Source organism: Canis lupus, chromosome 13 (assembly GCF_003254725.2).
Source record: "Canis lupus dingo isolate Sandy chromosome 13, ASM325472v2, whole genome shotgun sequence".
Taxonomy (NCBI): Eukaryota; Metazoa; Chordata; class Mammalia; order Carnivora; family Canidae; genus Canis; species Canis lupus.
The window spans coordinates 39,309,983-39,329,967 of record NC_064255.1 but is presented as its reverse complement, the minus strand read 5'-3'; the positions used below and the strand labels follow the sequence as shown (position 1 = coordinate 39,329,967).

General features: G+C 46.4%; 1 long non-coding RNA gene across 1 annotated transcript; it reads left to right on the top strand.

The window, feature by feature from the left end:
* Positions 1 to 6,220: 6,220 nt before the first annotated feature.
* Positions 6,221 to 13,159, top strand: LOC112662235 (uncharacterized). The gene is made up of 6 exons (XR_003138281.3): positions 6,221 to 6,398; positions 6,770 to 7,265; positions 7,491 to 8,093; positions 8,628 to 8,904; positions 10,239 to 10,749; positions 11,378 to 13,159. It is a non-coding gene; the product is annotated as an uncharacterized LOC112662235 (long non-coding RNA).
* Positions 13,160 to 19,985: the final 6,826 nt, after the last annotated feature.

Genomic DNA, 19,985 nt, shown 5'->3' with positions numbered 1-19,985 from the left:
TCTACTCGGTGCCCAGATTCGCACAAGGCAGTTTTCTCCCTCTCTTCTGGAGGGTCAGTTTATTGCTAGTTCCCTCCGACTGGGGCCCTTCGTCTCTCATGCCCCTTGTCCCGTGAGACCTCACGTTTCCAAGCCTTGAGTCCTGTGGCCTCAGCAAATGCCTCCTGAGGGGGGCGGGGGTGTTCTCTTCAGGACCCTAAGCACTTTTCTGGATTCCTGCTTTATTAGTTAATTTTGGTCTCGGAATGTTCCCTATTTTACTTATTGATACATTTAAATTTTTAGAAAAAGTCATGAAAGAGTATCACAGGTGTCTGGGGGAATGTACGCGGGCACCTGCACCCCGGAAGGCCCGTGTGTGTGCACTGGGGCCAACCCCGCGTGCATGTCCAAGCCCAACAGCTGCATTCCAACATAGGGCCCCAACACCAATACAGATGCAGAGTCGCCGAGGGACGCCCCTGAGGCCGTTCCCTGCAGTCTTACTAGTAAGCGCCTTAAAACTAGGAAGGAGGCGAGTCCTCCTCCGCAGGAGAACGGCCCCATCAACGGGGCATTAGTCCTCGTGTAGTGTCTACACCTCTATGCAGGGCTTGGGAGTGAATAAACCGGTTACAGGGAACGGCACGAACGTGTCTCAGGAGCGTCACTAGACAACCTGGACTTAGAAGTGATGGCACGGGGCGCCCGGGGCTCAGTCGGGGAAGCGGCTGCTGTGGGCTCAGGTCAGGATCCTGGGGTCCTGGGATCGAGTCCCAGGTCGCGCTCCCTGCTCAGTGAGGAGTCTGCTTCTCCATCTCCCTCTGTCCCTGCCCCTTGCTCATGCTCCCTCTCAAATACACAAATAAAATCTTGAAAAATAGAAAGAGAGAGAGAGAGAGAGAGAACATACAGCATGATCCCACGTATACAGAAATTCAAAATCAGCAAATTGATCTATGATGTTGGAGGTCACGGGGGTGATCGAGGATTAGTACCTGGAAGGGAGCGCGAGGGAAGTGTCTGGGACGCTGATAACTTCTTTTCTTTTCTTTCTTTCTTTCTTTCTTTCTTTCTTTCTTTCTTTCTTTCTTTCTTCTTTCTTTTTCTTCTTTCTTTCTTTCTTTCTTTCTCTTTCTTTCTTTCTTCTTTCTTTCTTTCTTTCTTTCTTTCTTCTTTCTTTTTCTTCTTTCTTTCTTTCTCTTTCTTTCTTCTTTCTTTCTTTCTTTCTTTCTTTCTTTCTTTCTTTCTTTTCTTTCTTTCTTCTTTCTTTTTCCGCTTCTTTCTTTTTTCTTTCTTTCTTGCTTCTTTCTTTTCTTTTTTTGCTTTCTTCTTTCTTTTTTCTCTTTCTTTCTTTCCTTCTTTTTGTTTTTTTGATGACGTATTTCTAATTCTGGCTGCCAGTTACACAGATCTGTTCAGTTTGTGACAGTTCATTGATCCGTATACACCTCAGATATCTGCATTTTTCTGAATATATATTAGGCTTTTCTAAATAAGATAAATACTTTATGCATGGTTTTGAATTCTCTCTAGTGGGAGGAGTGGTCGGGGAAGCACTTTGTCACCCTGCAGGTAGTGAGACTGTGTGTTTGGCTTTCCATTGCATCTCCAGCATCTAGCACAACACTAGACCCGTGGTAAGTGTTCAGTAGGTATGTGTACAAGTCATACAACTGAAGCTTATTGGTAATGATTAATTAATTAATTAATTTTAATTTTTTACTTATTTATTTTAGAGACAGTGGGGAGGGGCAGTGGGAGGAGAGGAAGAGCGAGGGAGAGAAGCAGACCCTGTGCCGAGTGGAGAGCCTGATGGGAGGCTCCACTCAGCGCCCCGAGATCAGGACCTGAGCTGAAATCAAGACTTGGCCGCTCAGCAGACTGAGTACCCAGGCGCCCCCGGAGTTGGGTTTTTAAAACACATAATTACCACTTGACCAGGTTTCTTCATTAAAAGAAAAAAGAAGAAGAAGAAGAAGAAGAAGAAGAAGAAGAAGAAGAAGAAGAAGAAGAAGAAGAAGAAGAAGAAAGAAAAGAAAGAAAGAAAGAAAGAAAGAAAGAAAGAAAGAAAGAAAGAAAGAAAGAAAGAAAGAAAGAACAAGAAGTATCTGATATACGCCTTTGGAAATACAGTGGCTTCTTCGAAAAGCTGTGGGCTGAACAGATTACACTACTTTATTCGGTCTCAGGAAGTTAGGGGTGAGTGAGGAAGGCTCCCATCGGTTCTCAATTTAGAAGGGAACAGAGCGCTCTGATGGGGGTGGAGGAGAGGAATTCTTAAGTAAGTTCTTTTTATTTTGGATGTTTTGCCCTTTGCCATGTCAGTTCCTTGAACAAAGAGTAAAAGTAATTTCCCTAATGGGAAGAAACGGAAAAAGGAGTCTTTAGAAAAGTTCAAATTATATTTAGACATGAAGGACATTGACTTGAGAAAGTTAAACCTTATAACAGAAAATGTTATAGCTCTGCAGGGAGACCTCGGTGAGTGGCCATGTGACCTTGACCGCGCCTCTCATCCTCTCCGTTTCCAGTTTTCTTACTTGTAAAATGAGGAGTGAGCGCCAGGCTTCTTTCAAAACTAAAATTCTATGATTATGCAATTCCATCTTTTTGTAGGAAACATTGGATCAAATTACTTCAAAAATGTGAATTATAAATCATCGAAAAGGAAAGGTGGTTTCTTTGACTTTAAAGTGACAAAATGCAGTATGATTTGGGATAAATTTTACATTGCTTAATAGAGGCCTGTTAAAGGGGCTTGATTAAAAATTAGAGAGGATTTGTGACTAGAATATTAATTCTTTGAAGATTTTATTTATTTGAGAGTGAGAGAGCACACAAGGTGGCGGGGTGGCAAGGGAAAGCGACAGGCAGACGCCCTGCTGAGCAGGGACCCTGACCTGGGGCTCGATCCCAGGACCCTGAGGTCATGACCTGCTTCACCGACAGCCCCCCGGGTGCCCCTAGAGTATTAACAGCTTACCTTTTCCTGGGCATTTGGGCTAGGGCCGCAGCGTGGAGGCTGCCGCCCGTGGGCCTGCTTCCTGCTCCCGGGCGCAGCTCCGCTCGCCTTCCAGCCTCCGTGGGTGAGGGCACGCCATGGGGCCCGGGGCGGCGGTAGCAGAAGTGACCGTCCCGCTTCCCCGCCTGGCCCGTGGCACCTCAGGCCCGGGACCTCAAGGCTTTCGCCCTCCTCTGAAGCGTCGTGACCCTAGAAGCCACGAGTTGATGGTAACAGGCCACAGGGAAGGGAATCGGGCCTGGATCATCCCTCGAGGAGAGTTCGGGACGGTCGGGAGCCCCTGTTTTTTTCTTTCCACCAACAGGAAATAAATCCGTGTCGTGTCTGATGGATGACATAGGTTGAGCTTGCAACTATGAATGCACATTAACTAAACAAACCCTCACAAAATGTGTCTTAAAAAGAGAAACCGCATGAGGCGCCTGGGTGGTTCAGTCAGTGGAGCGTCAGCCTTGGGCTCAGGGTGTGACCCCGGGGTCCTGGGATCGAGTCCCGCAGCAGACATTCCCCTTTCCCTCTGCTGCTCCCCCTCCTTGGGCTCTCTCAATCTCTGTCTCTCAAATAAATAAATAAAATCTTAAAAAGAAAAGAGAGAGAAACTGCAGATTGAAGAGAATACTAATTCTCAGTTTATAAAAATTCACTGAGCCGCACACTCACAATATCTGATTTTTTTCTGAATGAATATACTTTTTCTAAAAGGGAAAAAAAAAACGCTTTAAGTGAATTTTCTGGCATTTGCAAGCAAAACTAAAAGAAAATGGCAGAGCTGACACTTCTATTTCTATAAAGAACAAATTTTCTAACAAGAAGATTGTCCTCCCAGCGTTCTCCAGGGACCGGACCACTGGTCATACTACTGACGTTAGAAGGCAGCAGGGTAGGTGGGAAGGCCACGGGCTTTGGATTCCATTAGGTTGTGTTCAAGTCCTGCCTCTACCACCCAGTGCCTCAATTTTCTCATCTTTAAAGTGGAGCTAATAATATGCACCCTGTTAGGTTGTTAGCAGTAAAACATACAACTGAGAAGCGTGAGGTTGAGGGTAGGTCGCTTAGACTTGGATCCAGGCTCAGTCACCTACTACGGGCTGGGGGGAGATACTTACATTCTCTGTGCTTCAGTTTCTTGTTCTGGAAGATGGGGACGATGGAACATCCTTGGGGAGTTAACCTGAGCACAAAATGAGTTAGTACAAGCAGAGTACGTATGGCAAGGCCTGCCCAGAGGTGTATACATGGGGCGGGGGGGCTCAGTCGGTGAAGCAGCCGACTCTTGATTTTGGCTCAGGTCATGATTTTGGGGTCCCAGGATAGAACCCCGAGTTGGGCTCTGCCCTGAGTGTGGAGTCTGCTTGAGATTCTCTCTCTCTCTCTCTCTCTGTCCCTGCCTTCAGCCATGCTCTCTCTCTCTCTCAAGATGAATAAATAAAATCTTTAAAAAAACCTCGATGTATGTAAATGTTTATTTTATTGCTAGTGTCGCAAAGAGTGAGTAGACCCTGGACGAGAATTTCCCCTCATCGTAGACACTCATTAAAGGCAATAGTGCATTATCCAGAGATGTTTCCTGATACTTGTCTGTACATAACCATGACACTAGTTCAGTTTGACACTTTCCACATGCACAATAACCTGTCATCCAGAAATGTCATTTTAACCCACTTCGGTTTATCCAATATGTGCTGGTCCGATGTGAAATAATTTGATTCTATTATTTAACAGGTTATTGCATTGAGAAAAAATAAAGCATATGGAAAGAAATCTGTCTTCTCCATGATCTTATGCGTCATGTTCCCCTCCTCCTACCTGGTGATATATCAAGCCCTAAACTCTCATGATGAAGGTCAGAGATGTTTGCCCCCGCAGCCAGGAAGGATTTGATGGAATCATCCTTCTACGAGGCCAGACTACCCTTTTTGATTGTGTCCTTGATCAGTAAAACTTTTAAAGCATGCACTCTCAAAATTATGGGTGAACGGCACACGCTTAGTGTTCACCTGAGAGTGTCTGTAATTATATGCTGTGCACTACTCCTCTTATATGGTGTTGAATTACAACACACACACGAAAGTCAACAATTTAGCATGACGAAATAAAGGAGGTTACCTATAAGGCAAGACATGCGTGATGGCTTCATACCATCAGGAACCAATGTCTCAAGTCTCAATATTATAGTTAGGGTGACGTTCAGTGTTAATGAGGGTACATGTCGATCATATTTATTTATTTATTTATTTTGTCGATCATATTTAAAATAGGATAATCTTGGGGCCCCTGGGTAGTGCAGTCAGTGAAGCGTCTGCCTCTGGCTCAGGTCGTGATCTCCCCACCACTCGTATGGTCTAAAATAAATGAATGAAATATTCTTAAAAATCATAAAATGAGGGCAGCCCAGGTGGCTCAGCAGTTTGGCACCTGCCTTCAGCCCAGGGCGTGATCCGGGGTCCTGGGGTTGAGTCCCATGTCGGGCTCCCTGCATGGATGAAGCCTGCTTCTCCCTTTGCCTGTGTCTCTGCCTCTCTCTCTCCCTGTGTCTTTCATGAATAAATAAATAAAATATTTTTAAAAAATCATAAAATGAAATGTGATATTTTTTGAGGCGCCTGGGTGGCTCAGTCAGTTGAGCATCTGACTCTTGATTTTGGATCAGGTCATGATCTTGGGGTCGTGAGACCCAGCCCCGCACTGGGGTGGGGGGTGATGTGTGTGTTGAGGGGTTGGTGCTTGGTGGGGAGTTGGCTTGATATTCTCTCCCTCGCCCATTGCCTCTCCCCCCACTCACATGTGCATGTTCTCGCTCTCTCACTAAATAAATGAATTTTTAAAAAATAGGACATTTCTTGATGACTTTAAAATGGTTTAGCTGAGTTATGTCGGGCCTGAGTAGATCATCTTTTTTCTTTTCTTTTCCTTTTATTTATTTGAAAGGGAGAGAGAGCCAGAGAGATCCAGAGCAGGAAGGGAGGGCAGAGGGAGAAACAAACTCCTGCTAAGCAGGGAGCCTGATGCAGGACTCGATCCCACCACCCTGGGGTCGTGAGGCCCTCATCTGGTTCTCATCTGCACGTGAGGCACACTCTGCCCTGATGCTTTCTCTGCAGCATCCCGGCGAGGAGAGTCATGACTCGATTTCCCCCAGCCGCAGAGTATTCTCCTTCTGGGTGTGGCCCACCTGGAGGAGGCCTCCACCTGCCTGGTGCTGAGGGGAACTTCCAGCCTGTTACGGAGCACTGTGCTGGACTCCATGGCAACCAACGGGTGGAGATGGAGCCCGAGGGTTAAACACTGACCTACAGAAGCTGGTGAGCTGGGCACCAAGAGCCAGCCGTGGGCACCAGCCCCACCTCGACCAAGTCCTGGCGCGGGTGCTCATGATTGTGTGGCCGGATGTCAGGTTGGCTGGCTTTCTTTCTTTTTCTTTTTTTTAAAAAATATTTTATTTATTTATTCATGAGACACAAAGAGAGAGGCAGAGACACAGGCAGAGGAAGAAGCAGGCCCCATGTGGGGAGCCCGATGCAGGACTCGATCCCAGGACCCCAGGGTCACGCCCTGGGCCGAAGGCAGATGCTCCATTGCTGAGCAACCCAGGCGCCCCTAAGTTCATCCATCTTAACCTCAATTTCCCCATCCAAACAAAGCAGTACCACCTGGTGGACTAGTTAGGGTACACGACAGGTGCTTGGCGTGTGTGTGTGAGAGAGTGAGCTCAGCCACGGAGGCTGAAAATAGATAATTTTTTTCCTTGCTCATGTTAAATTTCAGGGACCCTGGACCCTGAGCTCATGATCTGTTCCTGGTGTTGCTATTATGTCTGGATCGAACCAGAGGAAGGAGGAAAAGAAAAGGAAAGGCACGCTGCTTTTCTTTCAAGAGCAAGACTTGGACGTTGTTTCAATCCTATTGGCCAAACCTTAGTGGCCCGGGCGGCCCATGGCAGAGAAGCACGGAAAACGTGTGTTGCCGGCGGCGCTGGGCCTTGCTCCCGGTCCCTAACTACTAAGGGAAGTCGGGAAAAATGGCAATTGGGGCACAGCCAGCTCTACCCAGAATACCTGCCTCTCGGGGTAGTTGTAGGGATTAAATACCATCATTTAGCACAGATGGAGCTCCCGGGGAGCAACAGACCCAGAGATCACTGTTATTATTATCAATCTCTGAGTCTTTCATTTTCTCTTTAGCAAAGCGAATATTGATCGATTGTCCTATTCTGTAAACAGCAGTGAGAACTGAGCTGTGTCAAGAGTGTCCTGACTCTCTGGTGGGTAGTGAGTGTGGAATAGCGTGGTAGTGACAGTAAGGGAATGGGCTTTAAAAAGTGTGTATGTGTAGATATGTGTGCATGTATTTATATCTACATTTGCAAGGAGTCATTTGTCTTCCATGTCAGGATTTTCTTCTTTCTTTCTTTCTTTCTTTCTTTCTTTCTTTCTTTCTTTCTTTCTTTCTTTCTTCTTTCTTCAATTTATTTAATTATTTATTTCAGAGACAGAGCGAGCAGAGCAGAGGGAGCAGAAGCAGACTCCGTGCTGATGCGGGACTCAATCCCAAGACCCTGAGATCCTGACCTTCCTGAGCCAAAATCCAGAGTTGGACACTGCCTCATGTTGGGATTTTCCAGGGACTAGTATCACAGCTAGGAAAACAAGGCAAAAAGAGAGGTCCTTGTATTTTTACCAAGGATATTAAAAATAAGATACCAGGAAATAGGCTGATGATGGGGAGAGCTTGAGGCCTGGGGACGGGGGCACTAGGGCAAAATGAAAGAGACCCGGATTGTGGATCCAAGCAGATGCCCTGCACTCGTGGGCTCGTGCTGTACTCACTCCCAAGCTCGTGTCTTATGGGGATACTTCTCGCTCCTCACCCCAATGTCTGTGGGTTGGCAATAGCTGTGCTTGGTTCTGCAAGGCTCTTCTCAGTTGCGCTCCCAGTTTTTCATCGTGACGCTTCTGTCTAGGGCGCATTATTGGGGCAGATGGTGGGAGCCTCAGAAGTCACACTGCATTGTGCAACTGCTCCCGAGTTTCTGTGTTTTCTCCCAGCTTTGCCGAGACAGAATCAGCACACAGCGTCATATAAGTTGAAGGTATAAATGTCTTGACTTGATGTGTGTATCTGTTGCAAAATGATGATCACCGTAGCGTTAGCCGGCGCCTCCAGCCCGTCACTTGCTACCATCTCTCTGTGTGGTGAGGACATTTAGGATCTGCTCTTCTAGCAGCCTTCAGGTAGACAATACAGCATCATTAGCCGCACTGCCTGCTGTATGTTAGATGCCCGAATTTGTTAATCTTATTACTGGAAGTTTGACTTTTTAAGATTCCACATATAAGCCACGTCAAACACTGTCTTCTGTTCTTGGTCTGACTTATCTCACTTAGCATAATGCCCTCGGGTTTCATCTAAGTTGTTGCAAATGGCAGGACTTCCTTCTTTCTCAAGACTGAATAACATTCCATCGAGGATGTATGTCCACACACACACACACACACACACACACACACACACATTTCTTTATCCATTCATCCACTGATGGGCTCTTCCGGGGTTTCCATATCTGGGCCGTCGTGAGTGAGGCCACAGTAAACATGACAGCACACACATCTCTATGCGGTTGCAGCCCCCATTTGGAGATGGCGCGTCCACATGCTTCGTTGCCTGAAGCGAGTCATGGGTCCGAGCCTGGAGTTAACAGCGTAGAGGAGTATTTTCCGTCTTCCAAGAAAGCACTGTGAGGGTAGGAAGGGAACAAACAACCATGAACGAGTAACGTGGTCGACGACAGCTGAGTTCGCTTCTTACCTGGCTGACGTGATCGGGGCCTCACTCACCGCCTCCCTGCCTGGACTTGTCACATGAGGCGACCCCGCAAGCAGTTTCCCCATGGCTTGCCACAGGTGGGTTAGTCGGACGGCATGATACTGTGTTTCTGGGACCACCGATGGGTCAGTGTGGCCTGGAGCTTCGCGATCCCTTGCCAGTGGCTTCTCGCCTAGGCCACTGGCTGCGTGCTGGCCACACACGTGGTGTCTTCCACGCATCGTGATGCAAAACACGTCAGGCAGCGCTCACGGCCAAGAAAAGCACCTGCATGGTGCCTGGCTCTCAAGTAAGTTTTAATCCAGAGGCAGCCGTCGCCCCCGATGGATGGAGAGTGGCGCGGGTGGTCCCTGGGTTCACGGCCATGGAGGCCTCAGTGGGAATCGCTGGCAGGACACAGCTTCCCCCTTGGCAGCGTCAAAACACTCAACTGGCTGCTTCGCCGGTTTCCTCTCCGTGACCCTGTAGGGGTCATCCCCCCCCACCCTGCCCAGCGATCCGAGAGCTCTTGGGAAAGGGGCTGTGCAGACAGTCAGACAGTGTCCAGGCCCATGCTCGGTGCCGCCAGAGTCAACGCTGAGCGCAAAAGTACGTCTTGTTGTAGGGCCGATCGCGCTGTTTCTGTAGCCATTCTGCCCCTTAGCACACGTCTGCCCTGCAAGAGGTTCCTGGACTTGTGTTTGCCTGTGCGTTGCTGGGAGGACACGGGGCCCTTGCGGGCCCGGCTCGTGGTGCAGGCGGGCGGGGTGTGCGGCTGCAGCTCCCCGTGGCCCCAGGGCCCTGGCCTTGGCCGGAGTCCATCCTGGCTGCTCAAGAATCATCTTTTCTTACTGCTGCAGACATGAGCATTCTCAGTGTAGACCCAAAGCCCAGGGCAACAGCCTAAGTCATGCAAAGGCTGCTGGTCCCCCGCCCCCAGCCCCCAAATGTCCTGGGTCCTTAGGCTCCTTTTTCCTATGATCTCACTCTTATGTTTCTCTGCCACCCAGCCTTGGCTTGGTCAGGGCCCCGTGTCCTAAGGCCGACATAGCAGTTGTGAACACGGAGAAGTGAAGCTCTTTTGTTTTTTAATTAATTTTTTTAAAAATTTATTTATTTACTTATTCATGATAGACATAGAGAGAGAGAGAGGCAGAGACACAGGAGGAGGGAGAAGCAGGCTCCATGCAGGGAGCCCGATATGGGACTCAATCCTGGGACTCCAGGATCATGCCCTAGGCCAAAGGCAGGCGCTAAACCACTGAGCCACCCAGGGATCCCAGAAGTGAAGCTCTTAAACTACGAGAGTTGAATCCAATTTTTGCGTCATTTCGAAAACACAGCTTTAAGGTATAAAGTGATTTCCATAGCACGGCCAACCGTGGGTTTGTGCGACGTGGATTTAACCTCCTTTTATTCTTGGCTTCAACAGACATGTCCTGAAAGCCTTTTACGTGCGAGACACTGGAGACACAAGGACACATCAGGCGTCATCTCTGGCCCCAAGGAGCTTACGTAGTGCGAGGAGCCTGCTAGCCCAGGTCAATAGGACTCTGGGTTTTTCAGGGCCGACGGCTACTCTAACGGCTCGTACTGAAGAGAGAAAACCTGCACAAAAGCTCTCTGGCCATTAAACAGTGCTTTACACGCACACACCAAAGCATTGGCAAAGGCCTCTCCGCAAGCCCGGGACATACGATGAGCATCTCCCTGTGACGGGGACGGGGACTTGGACATCCTCACGACGGCAGACCGGGCCGCGCCGGGCAGGAACTGGGTCAGGCTTCGGGAATGGCAACTGCTGGGAGCCTCTGTGCGCCGTGGGCCCTGCGCAAGGGCTGCTGCGGCCTCCGCAGACCGTAGAGGGATGCTCCAGGCCAGCAATGCAGTGGAATGTGCTGTCGAGTGAGGAAAATGCAGCACAGTAGACGGTGTGATTCCAGGTGTGTGTGTGCAAGTGTTCACATGCATAGAGAAAAGCGGGAAAACAGTACTGTGGCTACGTTAAGGGCGGTTGTTTCTGCCTTTTTTAAAATTTAAGATATTTATTTATTTATTCATGAGACACAGGGAGAGAGGCAGAGATGCAGGGAGAGGGAAAAGCAGGCTCCCGACGTGGGACTCGATCCTGGGGCCCCGGGGTCACGCCCTGGGCTGAAGGCAGACGCTCAACCATAGAGCCCCCCAGGCGTCCCGAAAGTGCCAGCTTGAGTCTTGAGATTACAAGTGATTTATAATTTGGAAAATGCTTTTCAGCACTTTTTGAATTTCCCACAAGGGACAGGTGCTGCTAGCATAATCAGAGGTGCTGGGGACGGGTGCGGGTTTGGGATTTTTGTTGGTTTTGTTTTTAAAGAAATGAAAAAGAGTCTAGATCAGGTCATGTTAGTTCCAGGCCTTGGGTGGGCGGGGGCACAGAGGGGTGTGTGTGAATAATTCCAAGTAAAAGTATTTACATTATGAGGCGGAATTAAAAACAGAAGTTTGGTAGCTGATGGGATTTCTGCTAATGTAGACTTTTCCATCGAGGCTTGTTGAAGAGGCAGCCTCAATTCTTTTTATTTTTGTAAGCACTGAAATGAAAGGAAATCCAGCGCGCTCGCAGGGAGGGGATGAGCTCAGCTCTCCCAGACAAAACATCCTGCCTTTGGTGATTTTTCACTGCAAATCTGGAGAGAGGCCGCTGGGAGAAATGTTTGCTGGGCCGGTGTCGGAGTGAGCTCGTCTTCCCTCGCACCATTGAATTTGTGGAGTTAAGGAAGCTGGTCCTTGATCTCAGATTTCTAAATAAACTTGATTGTTTTATTTTAAATATTGCTTTTTTAAGAAAACATCATATATTTTAAACGTACTTGGAAGAAACAGAAAATTACGGCAAGAGCAGCAGTCTTACATATTGCCTTATTTTCTTCAGATGCCCCCCCATGTAGAAGTACTGGACACAACTGAAGCCATCTGTGAACCCCCACCCCAGTTCTACTTCCGCACCTTCCTCCCTAGTGGTAACCGCCCTAGTGATTTCAGTGGTTGTCATTCCCACGCATGGTTAGCAATTTTTGTATGCATTTTGCATCCCTAAACATCCAGACTTTTTCTTTTTGTTTTTTAAAATATTTTATTTATTTGTTCATGAGAGACACAGAGAGAGGCAGAGACACAGGCAGAGGGAGAAGCAGGCTCCATGCAGGGAGCCCAATGTGGGACTCGATCCCAGGACCCTGGGGTCACACCCTGGATGGACGCTGAGCCCCCCGGGCATCCCCATCCAAACTTTTTCTTAAGATTTTTTTTCTCAACTTTCTGGGAAGTACTTTTTCTAAATTCCTGCAATTTGCTTTTTTTTCGTTGTTGTTTCTGAGATGTATCCCTGTTGGCAGACGCCACCGTAATTTATTCCTTTTGGCTGCTGCATAGTATTCCACCCAGAGTGGAAATATGCCAGGATGGGTTCATCAATTCTTCCACTGAAGGACCCTTAGATGAGCTGCAATTCTGCTTTTGCTTTCGCTACCTCCAACAATGCTGCAATGTGTGAGCTGGTATCCTTGTCTGGAGTGTAAAACCCACGTGTAGGATGGCTGGGTCTTAGGCTCAGTGCATCTTTGGCCGACCTACCTGCAGCCGATGGCTCTTCCCGGTGTTTGCCGCAATATTCAGTCCCACCCTAACGGTGTGACGGTTCTTGCAGAGCTCTGAGATGGCCCATCTTTCTTTACATTTTTGCCAACATGAAGGGCGTGACGTGGTTTCTGCTTGTTGTCTAATCTGATGTCCCTGAGTGATACTCAGACCGACCACCTTTCTCTATGTTGATTGGCTTTTGAGATTTCTTTTCCTGTTCGTGCCCTTTTTATAATCTTTGATTACTCTCTGAATGGGGGTGGTTAGACGTTTTCTTCTTGGTTTATTCTCATTCTTAATTTTAAATAAGTAAGAAGAAGAAATCCATCCATCCACTTAAAATACTTTTTGAGTGAAACTCGGGTGCTAGATGCTATGAACGGAGCATGAAAAATGCATCATGTCTTATATGCCAAGATTTGATTCATACTCTTTTTGGTGATCGGAAGAGAAAACTTCTTTAACCTTACATAAGTGTTGCATTGGGGTGAACATTTACTTCATTTACGTTTTTGTCCTTAAGGTTTATATTAGACGATTCCTAATAATAATACAAAATTATGTGGTTACAATTATGGCTGTGTTGCTCCTTAATTGTCAAGATGAAGCACATATTCTAGAGTCTCAAATCAGAAAATAAGGGAAGATGGCCCTGCTCCCCAAGGTTATCTTGCACTCATTATGCAGCAGCACATGTGGGATGGTCAGGGGTACATGGGGAATGACTAATGCATTAATAAGGCTTGCGTGTACCTCCCACCCCCCTATAATTGCATTCCTTTCATTAGCTTTTACCCAGCTGGTCTGAGTTGCACAAACAAAATATTGTATAAGATCAGCCCATTGATGGTAAATTCGGAACAATTTTTGTAAAACTCTTGCCAAGTTACATACTGACCCCAGGGTCTTTAAACCAGCCAAAAAAATGTTAAGCAAAAACTGAATTAAATCTATTATCACAAATTTGTGCCCCATAATCTGATGAGACTTCCAGATGTCCAGCCCGAGACCATCTGCTGAATGTCTGTGGGCACACATTCTTGAAACATGTGCATGGATAAGAGTAACAGATCGAGGGCTTGGAGCTCTAAAACTCCAAGCAGTTCCTGCTTAGGAGAGAAGCTCACAAAGAAAAACAAGTAAGGGAGTTTTTTTTTTTTTTTTTTTAACCATTATTTGCTTTCTGTTGAATCGATCAGTTGCTTTAGTCTTGGAGTCAAATGGCTTTTTCAACACATAATAAGACAGGCTTATTTCTCTCGAAGATAATGGACTCTGTGATTTCAAATATTTTAAAAGATAACAATAAAACCCTTGGGAGTTAGCCGCTAACGTAGACTTGGTAACTATTCCGATAGCATGGTTTGTGCATCTTGGCGTCTCTGTCTTATTTCAGGATTCTGGGAAAACAGACTCTCGGAAGGAGTTATCTGTACAGGAGGCTTGTTGGGGGGGTCGCTCTTGGGAAAACCAGTAGCGAGAAGGTGAAGGAAGCAGGACTGGGTGGGGGGCGGAGGCTGGGCTGAGGGGCGGTGGCGACAGAGGCCACAGCCACTACTACGGGGAGCTGTACGGCTTGGGTGATGTGACAAGTAATTATATATATATATATATTTTAATATTTTATTTATTTATTTGAGAGAGAGAGAGAAAGAGAGAGAGAGAGAGAGAGAGAGGCAGAAACACAGGCAGAGGGAGAAGCAGGCTCCATGCAGGGAGCCTGACGTGGGACTTGATCCCGGGACCCCGGGGTCACACCCTGGGCCAAAGGCAGGCAGTCAACTGTTGAGCCACCCAGGGACCCCCAACAAGTAATTTTATATTGACTTGGTTAGGCTGTGGTACCCAGTTTTGGGCGTTGGGCCAAACACCAGGCTGAAAGTTGCAGTGAAGGCATTTTTTACATGGAACATTTATTTTTTATTAATTTTTTATTTTTTTTACATAAAGAATCATACATGAATTTTTTATAAATTTATTTTTTATTGGTATTTGCCAACATATAGAATAACACCCAGTGCTCATCCCATCAAGTGCCTCCCTCAGTGCCCGTCACCCAATCACCCCCACCCCCGCCCACCTCCCCTTCCACCACCCCTAGTTCGTTTCCCAGAGTTAGGAGTCTCTCATGACGGAACGACATTTAAATCAGCATCCTTCCAGCATAGCAGATTGCCATCCAAATAACGTGAAGGGCCTCATACTGTCAGTTGAAGACTTAGGAGGAAGCCTGAAGAATAAGAGGTTTCCTGAAGAATAAGTCTTTCTTATGACTGCAGTACAAAAACCTTGCCCAGGTTTTCAGCCTGTTGGAAATCTGGCCTCTGTGATATCAACTCTCACCCGAATAGATTTCGGGCTGGACAGCCCCATAGTCCTGTGAGTCAAGTCCTTTACATCTCTTGGCTGTTTGTCCAGGACCCTGGGGGCCCACGTCATGACTCTTTCATCGGGGCGTGCCATACACGGCACACTGAGTCTGTTCCCATCATAAGTTTCAAGAACTGTGAAGGGTCTGAAGCTTTAACCTCCTGGCAAGCCAACAAGTCAACCTGCCACACCTTCGTGGGTGCTGGAAGAAGACATGAGGCTCTTGGGTCAGAGATGAAGAGCACTTTGTTCCCCGCAGCTATAGCAGTAGCCCGACTATCAGCATTTTTGAACTGATTTCCTGGACCCCAATTCCCATAAGGTGATGCAGAGAGTATCACATCACACCTGTATCCACAGCGGTTGTTCCAGAAGAGGGACCCCTGCATTTAGGGAACCCAAACATTTTATAATGGGCAGTGAGCATGCCTGCACTTTCCTCTAGAAGGAAGTACTATCTTTACCTTTATCTTTATGCAAAAAAAAAACATGGAAAATTGTCTCTCGACACAGATATCTCCAGCATATGGCCTGCCAGGTTATTTGGTCCAAATGACAGAGTGGTACAGGGGCCTGGGCCTCCTTCAGAGCCCTGTCCGGGCCCTACCAAAGCTGGTAGGCTTCCACGTCACCTGGTCAACTAATCGGGGGTAGCACTCAAACATGGAGAATATACTTCTTCTAGAACTCCAAAAAGCATGAGGTTTTCTTTCCAGAGGTGGAGGTGAAAGAGGCATACTTTGGAGAATATCTACCAATACGTCCTGCATTACTGGACTCTTATAAAATTTTTTGATGTGTTAGGTTTCTGAATCTTCCCAGGGTTTATCTTTGTCTCTCAGGACTACATGGATCTTATGAAAGCCTCCACCACACTTGCTACTTCCTGCTTGTCCAGTCTGATGAGCTGGATATCATGCTGCTGACACAGTGGGCCAGTCTGATGCTTTGTGGTATTTCAAGATGGTCCAGATCCCTTTGGAAGATATTATAACACAGGGCAGAAGAGTTAATATAGCTGGGGACGAGTCTCTAAAAATATACTCTTATCCATCTTTTGTGGATGCAAATAGGTTTTGATCCCCCTTCCTAGTATGGATGGAAAGAATGCGTTCACAAAGCTGCTCCAGCAATGATACCACATTTGGCACAACAGCTGTAATCGAGGCTACCACGTTTTTTTTTTTTTAAGATTTTATTTACTTATTCATGAGAGACACAGAGAAAGAGGCAGAGACACAGGCAGAGGGGGAAGCAGGGTCCATGCGGGGAGCCTGATGCGGGACTCGATCCCAGGACCCCGGGGTCATGTCCTGAGCCAAAGGCTGACGCTCAACCCCTGAGCCACCCAGATGCCCCTATTAACCATTTTCCTACCTCTCTGAGGCTAGGCCCGCTTTATTGCCAGTCTAACTTTGCTGCTCATTACGATAATTGCACTCATTTTGCTTCTGATTTTTAAGTGCCTCTACCTAGCTTCTATTATTTTAGGACTCTCTTACTCTCAATGCTACGGATGACTCAGTTCTATAACAACACGGTCTACCTGCAGTCATCATCTGTCTCTCCGAGATTGGCAAACTACTGCCCACATGTCAAACCCAGCCCATTGCCTGTTTTATAAATAAAGTTTTATTGGAACATACAGCCATGTTCATTCACTTACATATTGTCTATGGTCACTTTTGTGCAGCAACAGCAGAATCGAGCAGTTGTGGCAGAGGCTATAGGGTTTGCAAAGCAGAACATATTTATTCTCAGGCCGTTTATAAAAAAAAAAGTTTGCTGATCTCTGCTGTAGAGGACAGTCATCTCAATAATGTTGGGCCCTCGTTTGCTGCTGCATTGGTGATTGCTTTAATAAAGGGGTTTCCTCTGGGCCTCCCCATGGAACACAGTCAGTTGGTAAGTTTTTCTATCTTAGGTGGTATTTCCTCTTTTCTAAGTCTTTGATTCACCTCACCCCACCTTCTCTCTTCGAGTATCCCTTTGGGGTCCCCTACTGGTAGAGCCTAATAGGAACAGCTGTCATTTGTTGTCACTAGGAAGCAGAAATGTATTTTGCAGCAATCCAAATTAGAGTTTAGAAAGTGAGAACAATAGATTAATAAAGAGCCCAACAGCCATGTAGGTGGGGAGAACAGTTTAGAAAGCTGATTGCAGTAACCTAAGAAAGGTGATGATGGTAGAGACGGAGACAAGGAGTGGATTCAAGGTATGTTTGAAATTTATGTTAGCAAGGTTCCATGCAGAGAGTAAGAGGAAGGGAGAAAACAGGGGACTGACTGACTGGATGATGGTGGCATCTACTGGTGTCAGGAACACGGAAAGAAGGACAACTTTGTGGGTGAACAGTCTTGTGGTAGGATTTGAGCCGCCCTTGAAGGATGGGCAGGGAGCGATTGAGGAGGGCAATCCAGGATGGTGGCAAAGTCAACAAAAGAACAAGTTAAAAACAAACAAACAGACATCCCGTAATTGTGTCCAGGGGACACTGGGTCTGCCTGTTTGCCCGGAATAAGGATGGGAACAGAAAAGGAGACGGACAGGGGGATGTAACCCAAGCTACTGCAGCCTGCGCAGCTGCAGAGCCGTTAGCATGGTGGGTCCTCTGGACTTGCATCAACCATTAAACATTTAGCTTTTGTTTTTCCTTCTTTCTTTTTTCTTTTTCTCTCTCTCTTTCTTTTTTAAATATTTTATTTATTTATTCCTGAGAGATGCAGAGAGAGGGGCAGAGACACAGGCAGAGGAAGAAGTAGGCTCCTAGAGGGGAGCCTAATGCAGGACTCGATCCCAGGACCTGGGGATCACCACCTGAGCCAAAGGCAGATGCTTAACCAGGGAGCTACCCAGGTGCCCCTTGTTTTTCTTTTTAAAATGTTTTGTTGAGATATTGTTCAGATATATAAAATCCAGCCATTTAAAGTATACAGTTCAATGGTTTTTGCACATTCACACAGTTGTCCATCCATGACTACCATCTAATTTTAGAATATATTCCTGACCTCCAGGAGGAACTCCATTCCCATTAGCAGTCTATCCCCATCCCTTTCTTTCACCCCCAGGTGGACTTTATGTCCCTGTAGATTTGCTTATTCTGGACAATTCATATACGTGGAATCATACAATATGTGTTTTGTGTCTGCCTTCTCCCACATAGTATGTTTTCATGTAGCTTTGAGACTCATGTGTATGCTCTAAGAATGTATGGCTGAAACCAGAGGGAGAATAAAGTTTGAGTAATTTCATCCAAAAAGTATATCTTGAGTTTTTCTAATGTTTATTCCTTTGAATCATCTACCACAAATGAAAACATGATAGAAAGAAAAGTATTTTAGGAGCATTAAGAAAATGTTAACGAAATGGTAAGAGGAGAGGAAAGGACTTTAATTCTTAAGTTTTACTTCATCCCATATTTCGATTAAGATGTTGTGTTTTGTGGGGGCGCCTGGTGGCTCAGTCAGTTGAGTGTCTGACTCTTAATTCTGGCTCAGGTCATGACCTCAGGGTCTTGAGATCAAGCTCCACGTAGGCTCTATGCTGGGTGTGAATCCTGTTTAAGGTTCTGACTCTCCCCCGCTTACATGCATTCTCTCTTTCTCTCTTAAAAAAGATGTGTTTTGTGAAAATCTAAGAATTTGTTCTCTAACTTCGTTAGTTTGTTCAGTATTTATTTGGCAACTTCTGATGAGTAGATTAAAAGTCAGACCTCCTCCGTTTGATCCTGGCTCCATCATATATTTGCTGTCCACATATATTGATCCTGGGCAGGTCACTCAACCCTTCTGTGTCTTAAAATCTTATCTGTAACATGAAGATAATAGGAGGGCTTTTGTAAGAATTGTATGTATGTTGTAGAAATTAAATGAATTAATATAGGTAAAGTATTTAGAACAGTACCTGGCACCTAGCAACGTTATGTTATTATTCAATGCCTTTGACATTTATGCTTAAAGAAACCCTTTGCCTCTTCCTCTTCGACCCCCTGACAGGTATGTGGAGGAAATGAATAATTAGGCCAGATGGAGGAATCAAAAAAAATTTTTACAACCCTCTATTGCAGAGTATATGCTAACGTAGCGGGTATTATCATTGCCTAACCCAATACCCACTTGCCTTCTCTTCCTTGGTACCAGAGCTTGAATTCCAGGCTTGGACAAAAGACTACATTTCCGAATCTCCCTGGTGGGCGGGTAGGTGCGGCTTTAGGGCTACATTCTAGACGGTGAGATAAGTGGGATCGTTGTGGGAGCTTCTAAGCTGCTGAACAGCAGCTGCCTCCGCTTGGAGGGCTCCCTCTCTATCCTCCTGCCTTCCTGTCTTCGAACCTTCAATTCCGTCTAGAAGGTCGACGCCAGACCGTGTGAATAGCTGCAGGGGCAGGAGCCGGTGTCTCTGAAGACAGCATCGAACTGCATCGCTATCAATCTCATACTGTTTGACTCCGGAATTCCTTAACATGAGTGTGAAGGCAACTTTTTCTTGGGTAAAAGCCACCGTGATTTTGCTTGTTCGACATCTGGTGTAAGCAGCCAACCTATCCTGACTCCCAAGTGCTGGTTTCTGTTCTCATTAATTAATCGATTATTTATTCATGCAAATGTTTATTGAGTCCCTGCTCTGTGGTAGGAGCTGAAGAGTTAAAGCAACCTCTTGAGATATTTCCTTCTTCGGGTCACTGGTCTCATGGGGATGAGTTGTGGCTCCTACACATCCAAATGGAATATTATACAGAATGGTTATGTCTGTGTTATAGCATCTTCCTGCTTTTAAAAATGGAGCTGCCTAACAATCCGAAAATTACAAGTTCAGAGAAAAGAATGATGACGCACCGGGAGGACCGTTGGTGGTATAAGTGTGGGATGCGGAGAGTTCTAGAAATTTGTCTTGATTTTCTTCCCTGCCTTTCTGCCTTTTGTTGAAGATTACAGAATCTTTCACTCTCACCAGCCGAAAATGAGCTGTTCTTGGTCTCTACAACGATCAAAGTTCCCCCCAAACCTTCTATCTTTAAGACGCAAGGTAAGCAGGAGTAAAAGTATACAAGGCGCTCGTGATGGCAATAACCACACGCTCTGCATCTTCAAAATAAAAATCACCAGACCATCCGGCACGGACACAGGTACCTCTGGACCCGTCAGGCTGCTGTCCGGAGACATACTTCGGTTAGGTCTATCTGTGCAAA